The 9,344-nt window shown below is 42.2% G+C and overlaps 1 non-coding gene across 1 annotated transcript; it reads right to left on the bottom strand.

Annotated features, from left to right (window-relative positions):
- Positions 1-203: 203 nt before the first annotated feature.
- Positions 204-310, bottom strand: LOC121002965. The gene has a single exon (XR_005779366.1). It is a non-coding gene; the product is annotated as a U6 spliceosomal RNA (small nuclear RNA).
- Between the last annotated feature and the right edge of the window lie 9,034 nt (positions 311-9,344).

Here is a 9,344-nt window from a genome sequence, read left to right as displayed (position 1 = left end):
GCGACGTTTCGGTCCGCTTACTGGGACCATTCCATTGCTTGAGAATGGTCCCAGTAAGCGGACCGAAACGTCTCACAGGTGAATAAAGGGTCCCACTTTTTTCACCAAACGGATGTGCTGCGGTGTCTTTCTTTATTCTATATATATATATATATATATATATATATATATATATATATAATTAAATTTATTATTATTTTTTTTTTTATATGGAACGCTTCATGATTTTGTGTATCATCCTTGCGCAGGGGCTATGCTAATCTTCTCTGTATCGTTCCAATTTTAGTATATGTGCTGCCGAAGCAAGCATGATTATATGTTATTTTAAGTCATTTCCCTATCCACATTTGTTTCCAGGACAACTGTCCTGCTCCTACCCCCATTTTGCTTCCTTTTGAAGCCCTCAAGCCCTTACTACGACTATTTTACAGCTAATTTAGTGCACCAAAGTTCAGGTCCCCATTGACTTCAATGGGGTTTGGGTTCGAGTTCGGGTCTCGACACCTAACTTTTACCCAAAGTTCGGCCGAACACCTAACGTCCACGGGTCTGCTCTTCCCCATTTATGAATAGTTTGAAAAAAATGAAAGAGTTCAAGATGTTGATTTGGCTTCCAAATTCCCCAGATCTCAATCCAATTGAACATCTGTGGGAAGTGCTGGAAAAACAAATCTGATTCACAGAGGATCCACCTTGCAATTTATAGGATTGAAAGAACCTTGAAGCCACATTCCACAGGGCACCTTCAAAAGGTTTTGTGTATGTCTATACCTAAACAGATCAAAGCTCTATTGCAAGCACAAAAAGGGACCTACGTCATGTTAAATAGGTAGTTTTAATGTTAGGGATAATCGATACATATCAGAAGTGATTTGCCTTACAATGCAACACTGTGACGATTACATAACATAAGGTTTATGGGTCAATTACAATGTCGCCAAGTGGAGAAAAAAACAAAAATATGCCATTTTAAAAAGGTTTTCCTTTGAACATGACAGATTCTTTAGTAGCACTTTAAAGCACTCCCACAAAAAATGTGAATTCTCTGACCTGTTAGAAAGGTACATGACAAATTGTAGTGAAGGTAATCTTCTTACTGGTGACTGTATTTGTGAGTTATAACCTCCCTTCTGAACCATAGCTGTGTCATGTGACCAGCATTCTGATCTCCAACTGACACAGGACAGGAAGTCAGTTACTTCTCTATAGTGACGGACGAACATCGGCCGGGACAGTTCGCGAACGTGATCAAATGTTTGCGAACCACAAGGTCAAAGTGGGCCCCATTCACTTTAATGGCAGGCGGACCTGAAAAACCTTCAGCTCATATTTGCAGCCACCAAATACTTAGTAGAAGTACACAAATAGTCCCACAACATGGACAGTGACATACTAGAGGGGGATCAATGACAAAATATAAACAAAAAATATGGGTCTTAATCAGGGGACATTTTTATGCGTCTTAAAAGGGAAATTCTCAAAAAAATGTGCCTTGTCGGAGCCTAGAAAAAAGATTTTTTAGGCCACGGGAGTATGGGCCTTAAAAATTTGCCATTCACCTGACACTAAAGAAATGCTGATTATGTGGCTCGAGGTGCATTATGCGGTCAATGGATAAAAATTTTACTACAGGCCACCGGACTACAGGCCCCAAAAATTATGCATTCAGCGTACAGAAAAGAGCAAGTAAGTATGTGGCTGGAGGTAGATTACACGGTCATTGGATATCAATTTTACAGCAGGCCAGTGGACTAAAGGCACCAAAAATTATGCATTCACCAGAGAAAAAAGATCAAGTGATTATGTGGCTGGAGGTCTATTAGACGGTCAATGGATATCAATTTTACTGAAGTCCAGTACAAATACAGGTCTAATACATATGTTTAAAAGAACTAAAAATATAAAATTGGATTAAAAACATGGCAAACGAAATCCCCCCTCTTGAAAAAACCCCCAATGATAATAGTTAAAAAAAAACGTGGTCGTCACAGGTGTTGAATTCCTCCGAGGCCCAAAACATAAAGCATTCACCGGACAGAAAAGGCCTTTATGCCGCTGTATTTACCTAAGACAGGGACCACTATTTGTTCTGGGTGGTGGTGGCTATTTGTGGGCTGCCATGAGGAAATTCAATTAAACGTGGTTGACTTGTCACAGGTGTTGAATTCTTCTGAGATCCTTGCCTCATTCATTTTTAGAAATGTGAGGTAGTCTGAAGAAGTGTGTGGAAAAACCAAGGCGCAAAATAACTGCCCATGAACTGAGAAAAGTCAAGCGTGCAGCTGCCAAGATGCCACTTGCCACCAGTTTGGCCATATTTCAGAGCTGCAACATCACTGGAGTGCCCAAAAGCACAAGGTGTGCAATACTCACAGACATGGCCAAGGTAAGAAAGGCTGAAAGACGACCACCACTGAACAAGACACACAAGCTGAAACGTCAAGACTGGGCCAAGAAATATCTCAAGACTGATTTTTCTAAGGTTTTATGGACTGATGAAATAAGAGTGAGTCTTGATGGGCCAGATGGATGGGCCCGTGGCTGGATTGGTAAAGGGCAGAGAGCTCCAGTCCGACTCAGACGCCAGCAAGGTGGAGGTGGAGTACTGGTTTGGGCTGGTATCATCAAAGATGAGCTTGTGGGGCCTTTTTGGGTTGAGGATGGAGTCAAGCTCAACTCCCAGTCCTACTGCCAGTTTCTGGAAGACACCTTCTTCAAGCAGTGGTACAGGAAGAAGTCTGCATCCTTCAAGAAAAACATGATTTTCATGCAGGACAATGCTCCATCACACGCGTCCAAGTACTCCACAGCGTGGCTGGCAAGAAAGGCTATAAAAGAAGAAAATCTAATGACATGGCCTCCTTGTTCACCTGATCTGAACCCCATTGAGAACCTGTGGTCCATCATCAAATGTGAGATTTACAAGGAGGGAAAACAGTACACCTCTCTGAACAGTGTCTGGGAGGCTGTGGTTGCTGCTGCACGCAATGTTGATGGTGAACAGATCAAAACACTGACAGAATCCATGGATGGCAGGCTTTTGAGTGTCCTTGCAAAGAAAGGTGGCTATATTGGTCACTGATTTGTTTTTGTTTTGTTTTTGAATGTCAGAAATGTATATTTGTGAATGTTGAGATGTAATATTGGTTTCACTGGTAAAAATAAATAAATTGAAATGGGTATATATTTGTTTTTTGTTAAGTTGCCTAATAATTATGCACAGTAATAGTCACCTGCACACACAGATATCCCCCTAAAATAGCTAAAACTAAAAACAAACTAAAAACTACTTCCAAAAATATTCAGCTTTGATATTAATGAGTTTTTTGGGTTCATTGAGAACATGGTTGTTGTTCAATAATAAAATTAATCCTCAAAAATACAACTTGCCTAATAATTCTGCACTCCCTGTAGATCATGATCCCCCCTGCTGCACTGAAAGTCCTTTCGGACAGGACACTGGACGAGGGGCAAGCCAAGAGTTCCATGGCAAATTGTGCCAGCTCTGGCCACAGGTCAAGCCTGCACACCCAGTAGTCCAGGGGTTCCTCGCTTCTCAGAGCATCCACATCGGCCATTAACCCGATGTAGTCGGACACCTATCGGTGTAGGCGTTCCTTGAGGCTGTATCCGGAGGGCGGCTGTCGATGGGTTGACTGCAAGAATGATCTCATATCCGAAGTGACCAACACATCTTCAAACCGCCCTCTTCCTGCATGCGCTGTTGGATTGGTACCTGCAACTGGTTCTCTGTGAATGGAAATTCCTCTGCCAGCGCCCGCAAAAGCAGAATGCAGCATTTCTCAAACCAAGGCCTAGAAGTGCTGCATTCTGACAGCCCTCTGTGATGCTGGTAACATGTCCGCCATTTTGTGTTTGTACCTGGGGTCTAAGTACGTTTCCACCCAGTACTGGTCCTTGCCCTTTAAGCTTTTTATATGGGGGTCCCTCTTCAAAACACAGGAGCATGAAGGCCCCCATTTGCACTAAACTGGAAACAGTGGAGTGACCTGGCTCCTGCTCATTGTCCAGGATAATGTCGTCAGAAGGTTCACTCAGTGGGCAATAAAAGTTATGTACCTTCCCTGCCAGTGTTTGCTAGACCACGTGTCTGTGGTCAGATGTATCTTGGTACAGACCCTGTGTGCCAGAGATACATGTACTTGCCACTGAATGTGGCCATATAGCTCCGGGATGCCCTTCTGGGAGAAATATTTACTTCCGGGGACCTTCCATTGCCAATGGCCACAAATTTTCTAAAGGCCTCAGAGTTCACCAGTTGATATGGCAGTAGTTGGCAGGCTAGCAGTTCCGACAAATCAGCAGTCAGCCGTTGGGCAAGAGGGTTATCTGGCATCATCATCTTTTTGTGCTTGAACATTTGGGCCACGGAACCCTGCCTTTTGCCAGATGAATGCGACGACTGCACGGTGGAAGGTGGAGTGGAGGACAAATGGGAGAAGTGAGGAGAAGGAGAAGAGGCAGGATGTGGAGCGCCGGGAGTGTGGCTTTGTGGGTTCTGACGGTGTTGCTCCCACTGGGCTCGGTGATTGGAGGCCAGGTGCTTTCTTAAGGCGGTCGTCCCTAGGTGAGTGTTGGGCTTACCGCGACTTATGCGTTGACAGCACAGGCTGCAGATTGCAACACTATTGTCAGCAGCGGACACGTTAAAAAAAGCCCACACTGCAGAGCCATGTTCAGGCGTCCTGGGGGCGCCAGATGTGACCATGCATAGTGGATGGCTTGTTCCAGATACATTAGCAGTCTGCTTTTTGCCTCCTGTACACTGAAATTTCTGCCTGATTCTCCTCCCTATCTGCTGCTGTGTCTTCCTCTCTTGTGGGCACCCACGTAACATCCATCGACACGTCATCATTGTCACCTTCACCACCACTGACATTAGAGATCTTGGAGTAGGCAGCAACAGCGGGGGGACCACCCTCCTTGGGTTGATCTTGGTACTGTCGTCAGACTGCTGAGTGGTGACCGATGATACCTCCTTTTCCAGATTCGATGCCAAGAATGTCTGTGCATCGGCAAGGTCTTAGAATTGATGGGAAAATGATTTGTCTGACTCGAGTGGAGGGGATAGGTGGTGGTGGTGTCTTTGGGGGTGCACACAGCAGAGAGTGAAGAGGGTGCAAATAGAGAGAATAAGGAGGGTGTAGAAGCGGAAGGCTGAGTGAGCCACTCAACCAAGTCTGGTGCGTCCTTTGACGTAATCGCACGCACCTTCTGCAACTTCCCACTTAGGCTCTGGCCTGCCTCTTCCTCTGCCTGTTATTTTCAAAATGACCCTGTGAAAAAAGTCCCTATAGAAGAGCAGTATTTGTGGAAGAAGGTATATCACACCCCTGCCTCAATCAGTTTTTTTGGGGGGCCAGTAGAAATTATTTGTTCCAATAGCATTTGTCACTCTGTGTAGCTGAAAAACCGCAAACAAATGCTGCACTACCTAAATGCACTATATAGAAAGTATATTATTGGTATAGAACACCCCTGCTTCAATCACTTTTTTGGGAGGCAATTGTTATATCCCACCAGTAGAAATTATTTGTTCCAATAGTGTTTGTCACTCTGTGTAACTGAGGTAACGAAGCAAAACCGAAAACAAATGCTGCACAATACAAATGCACTATATAGAAAGTATATTATTGGTATATAACACCCCTGCTTCAATCAGTTTTTTGGGGGGGGCAATTGGTATATCACACCAGTAGAAATTATTTGTTCCAATATCGTTTGGCACTCTGTGTAGCTGCGGTAATGCAGCAGAACAGCACATAACTTCTGCACAATACAAATGCACTATAGTATACTTTCTATGTTAGAAAGTATATTATAAGTATATTACACCCCTCAGTAAGTCACACCTATCGATAGCACACCTATACCAGTCCTTACAAGGACTTTTGTGGCCCTATTAGCTAGCGTTTGGTGTCTATAACAGTCTGTCCCTGCTCCATACAGCAACCTCTCCCTACACTGGCAAAAGACTGAATATAAAATGGCGGCCAGATGGGTTTTATTTATAAGGTAGGGGTTATGTCCATGTGCTGAAACATCTCAATTGGCTGTCCTGAACCACCTGATTGGTGTGTCATGGGTCAAAGTTCTTCACAATGTAAAAGAATATGGCGCATGCGGACATCGCCATATGTTCACCCATTCGGCGAACCGCAAAACGAGCAAAGTTCACCGCGAAATGACAGCTGGGTGAACCGCAAGGCCATATCTACTTCTCTATTCATTCTTATGAGAATAACATTAAGGCTCCCACCGGAATACATAGAGAAACTGGCTTCCTGTACGCACACAACATGCTGTGTTATTTGGAGAGTCAACTTATTGGTCACATGACATATCTGAGGATCAGAAGGCTATAACTGACAATTACAGTCACCAGTAAAGGTAATTACCATCACTACAGTACCTTTCTAACAGGTCATAGAATAGAAATTGTTGTGGTAGGGCTTCTTTAAAGTACCTAATAGTAAATGTTAGGTATATTAGATACCCCCACCAATTCAGGAGACAAATGACATCATAAGGAGAATCTACAGTTAAAGTACATGGCATCCTCATTTTTTCTTTCATCCTGAATAACTACAGTATTATATACTGTAGTTCGGACTATAGGATCTTTGAGGATTTTTAGAGTATTCAAAATGTATCAAGGTGAAACTTACTTGATAAGTGGAAGCCAAGATATCACATTGCAAAGAAAAAGGGGGTCAGTCAGCACATCCCAAAGAGCAGGGGCACTTTGCTATGGCTGAAAACAACACTGTAAAACAAAACATGCAATGCAACAGCTCTCTGCAAACCAAATAAAGTACAAAAATGCATAATAATTGCAAATGCTATACTTATAAATTAGAGATGCTTGGCAAATACATTTTGTACAAAATTATTTGAGCCCGTCTGCAGCACGTCAAGGCGATCTCTGCAAGACGGGTTCCGAATACTAAATTCTACCTGTTATGTGCCATGACAATTCAGGGAGTGTAGGTTCCACATGCATGCGGGACCTGCTTTAATTTTTGTCATCTTTGGTGCCAAAATGGCCTCCATTATATCCAAGGAATGCAGGTACCAACATGCATGTCGAGCCCACTTCACACCTCTCCTGGTGCCAAATGGCGACCAAAGAATGCAATGAGAGTCCACCCTATTTTGTACAAAATGTATTTGCCAAGCATCTCTAATTTATAAGTATAGCATTATCAATTATTATGCATTTTTGTACTTTATTTGGTTTGCAGAGAGCTGTTGCATTGCATGTTTTGTTTTATAGTGTTGTTCTCAGCCATAGCAACGTGCCCCTGCGCATTGGGATGTGCTGACTGACCCCCTTTTTCTTTGCAGTTTGTACTGGAGGTGTGGCTGACACCTCAGTCGTGCACTCCTGACCAGCTCATCTGCCCCATAGGCTGCTTTTAATTAGTGTGAGTATATAGCTTGGCCTGCTCCCCCTTATTCACTGGAAGCCATTTGGCACCAGGAGAGGTATAGTGTGGACTCTCATTGCAGTCTTTGGTGGCCATTTGGCACCAGGAGAGGTGGGGAGTGGGCTCGGAGTGCATGTTGGTACCTGCATTCCTTGGATATAATGGATGCCATTTTGGCACTAAAGATGATAAAAATGAAAGCAGGCCCAGCATGCATGTGGAACCTACAATCCCTGAATTGTATGGTAGCCGTCATGGCACATAACAGGTAGAATTTAGTGTTAGGAACCCGTCTTACAGAGATCGCCTTGACGTGCGGCAGACTGGCTTAAATAATTTAGTACAAAATGTATTTGCCAAGAATCTCTAACTTATAAGTATAGCATTAGCAATTATTATGCATTTTTGTACTTTATTTGGTTTGCAGAGAGCTGTTGCATTGCATGTTTTGTTTTACAAGATATCACATATTTTAGGCCTAAAGGGTCCCAATACAGAAATTCCGCACAGTTACCTTCACATGACATATACAGCCACTGTGCAATACACACTGTTCAAAAATTTATTTGGCCCTCTTTCCAGCTGCTTTGTCATGGCACGTTAAGGTGATAAAAGGCCATTTTGTGCTGGGAACTGCCATCTAAAAGCTAAAGCCAAGACTTGTATCCATTCTTCAAGCTGTCCACACATGAATGTTGTCATTTTTTTTTTTTTTGCCTACTACTTGTGCATGGTAGGATCAGCCAATTTCAGATGATCATTTTTTTTTCGCAAGCCTATTCTTTTTTCTTTTAAACCATCTTCCAGGTCAGCTAATTCAGTTTTGCATGTTGATGGTTTGATTGTTTGTAAAAGGGTTATGATGGATGATTGACTAGCAACACTTTGGCCAAACATAATCTTAGAAAACTTCTAACAATCACATTTTTATTAACAGAATATCGAGAGCTTAACTCAGAAATATGGAAATAGGACAAGGGCAATAGCAGAACAAAGGAATACATACCTCATCATTTGTGACTGGAATAGCAACAAAGTAATTTGGTCTGGGTTTTTTCTCACTAGAAATTTGGTGACCATTACTCATTTGCACATCGGATTTCTCTTCTGCTGAATCTTGCATTTCAGTTTTTGGTGAGAGGTCCCGATTGACTTTACACTCTGTTTTAAGCCTTTCTCCTTCTTCACTTGGTTGACAATTCTCATCTTTTTTCATGTTCAATTCAGTTTTGTTTTGGTGTATATTTTCAATGCTTTTAGCATGCAGTACAGGACTGTCTTCATGAACAGATGGATTTGTATCTGACGGTACATCACTCTCTGGCTTCATCTCGTCATCTGTTTGGATATCATCATGTAATTCCGACGTGCTACTATGAAACTGTGGAATCTGTTTTATTCTGCGATTGGTTTCCACGTCACATACCTGCACTTCTCCTGATGGCAAAGAATGGTGAGATCTAATTTTAAGATCACCTTCATTCTGTTTAGCAGTGTTCTTGAGTTCAATGTGCATATTTTCTTGAGTAGTAATCAGTGTTGAGTGCACACTTTTCTGTCCATTAAGAGACCTGTACTTTCTAAAGTACCACTTTCTTTTCAAAGAGGTTTTTTTCTTCCTTTTTTTTGACCTTAAATTAGTTTCAACTATAACAGAAACAGAATTGTTAGACAATACATGAATGTGTCCAATTCAAATCTAATTTCAGTATGGTGCTTGAAAATGTAATGGAGATATATTCTCACTCGGAAGCAGATTTACTATTGGGTGAAAGCCATGAAAAATCCACAATTTATGCACAAATTATGTCCCATGACAAATGATGCTATAAACATCTACAAAAACAGATTTACATTTTAAAGTGAGTTTCTCATCTCAAAACTCAGCTTCAA

Source organism: Bufo bufo, chromosome 5, assembly GCF_905171765.1.
Source record: "Bufo bufo chromosome 5, aBufBuf1.1, whole genome shotgun sequence".
NCBI lineage: Eukaryota > Metazoa > Chordata > Amphibia > Anura > Bufonidae > Bufo > Bufo bufo.
The sequence above is the reverse complement of the archived record's forward strand: the minus strand, read 5'-3'. Positions and strand labels throughout refer to the sequence as shown.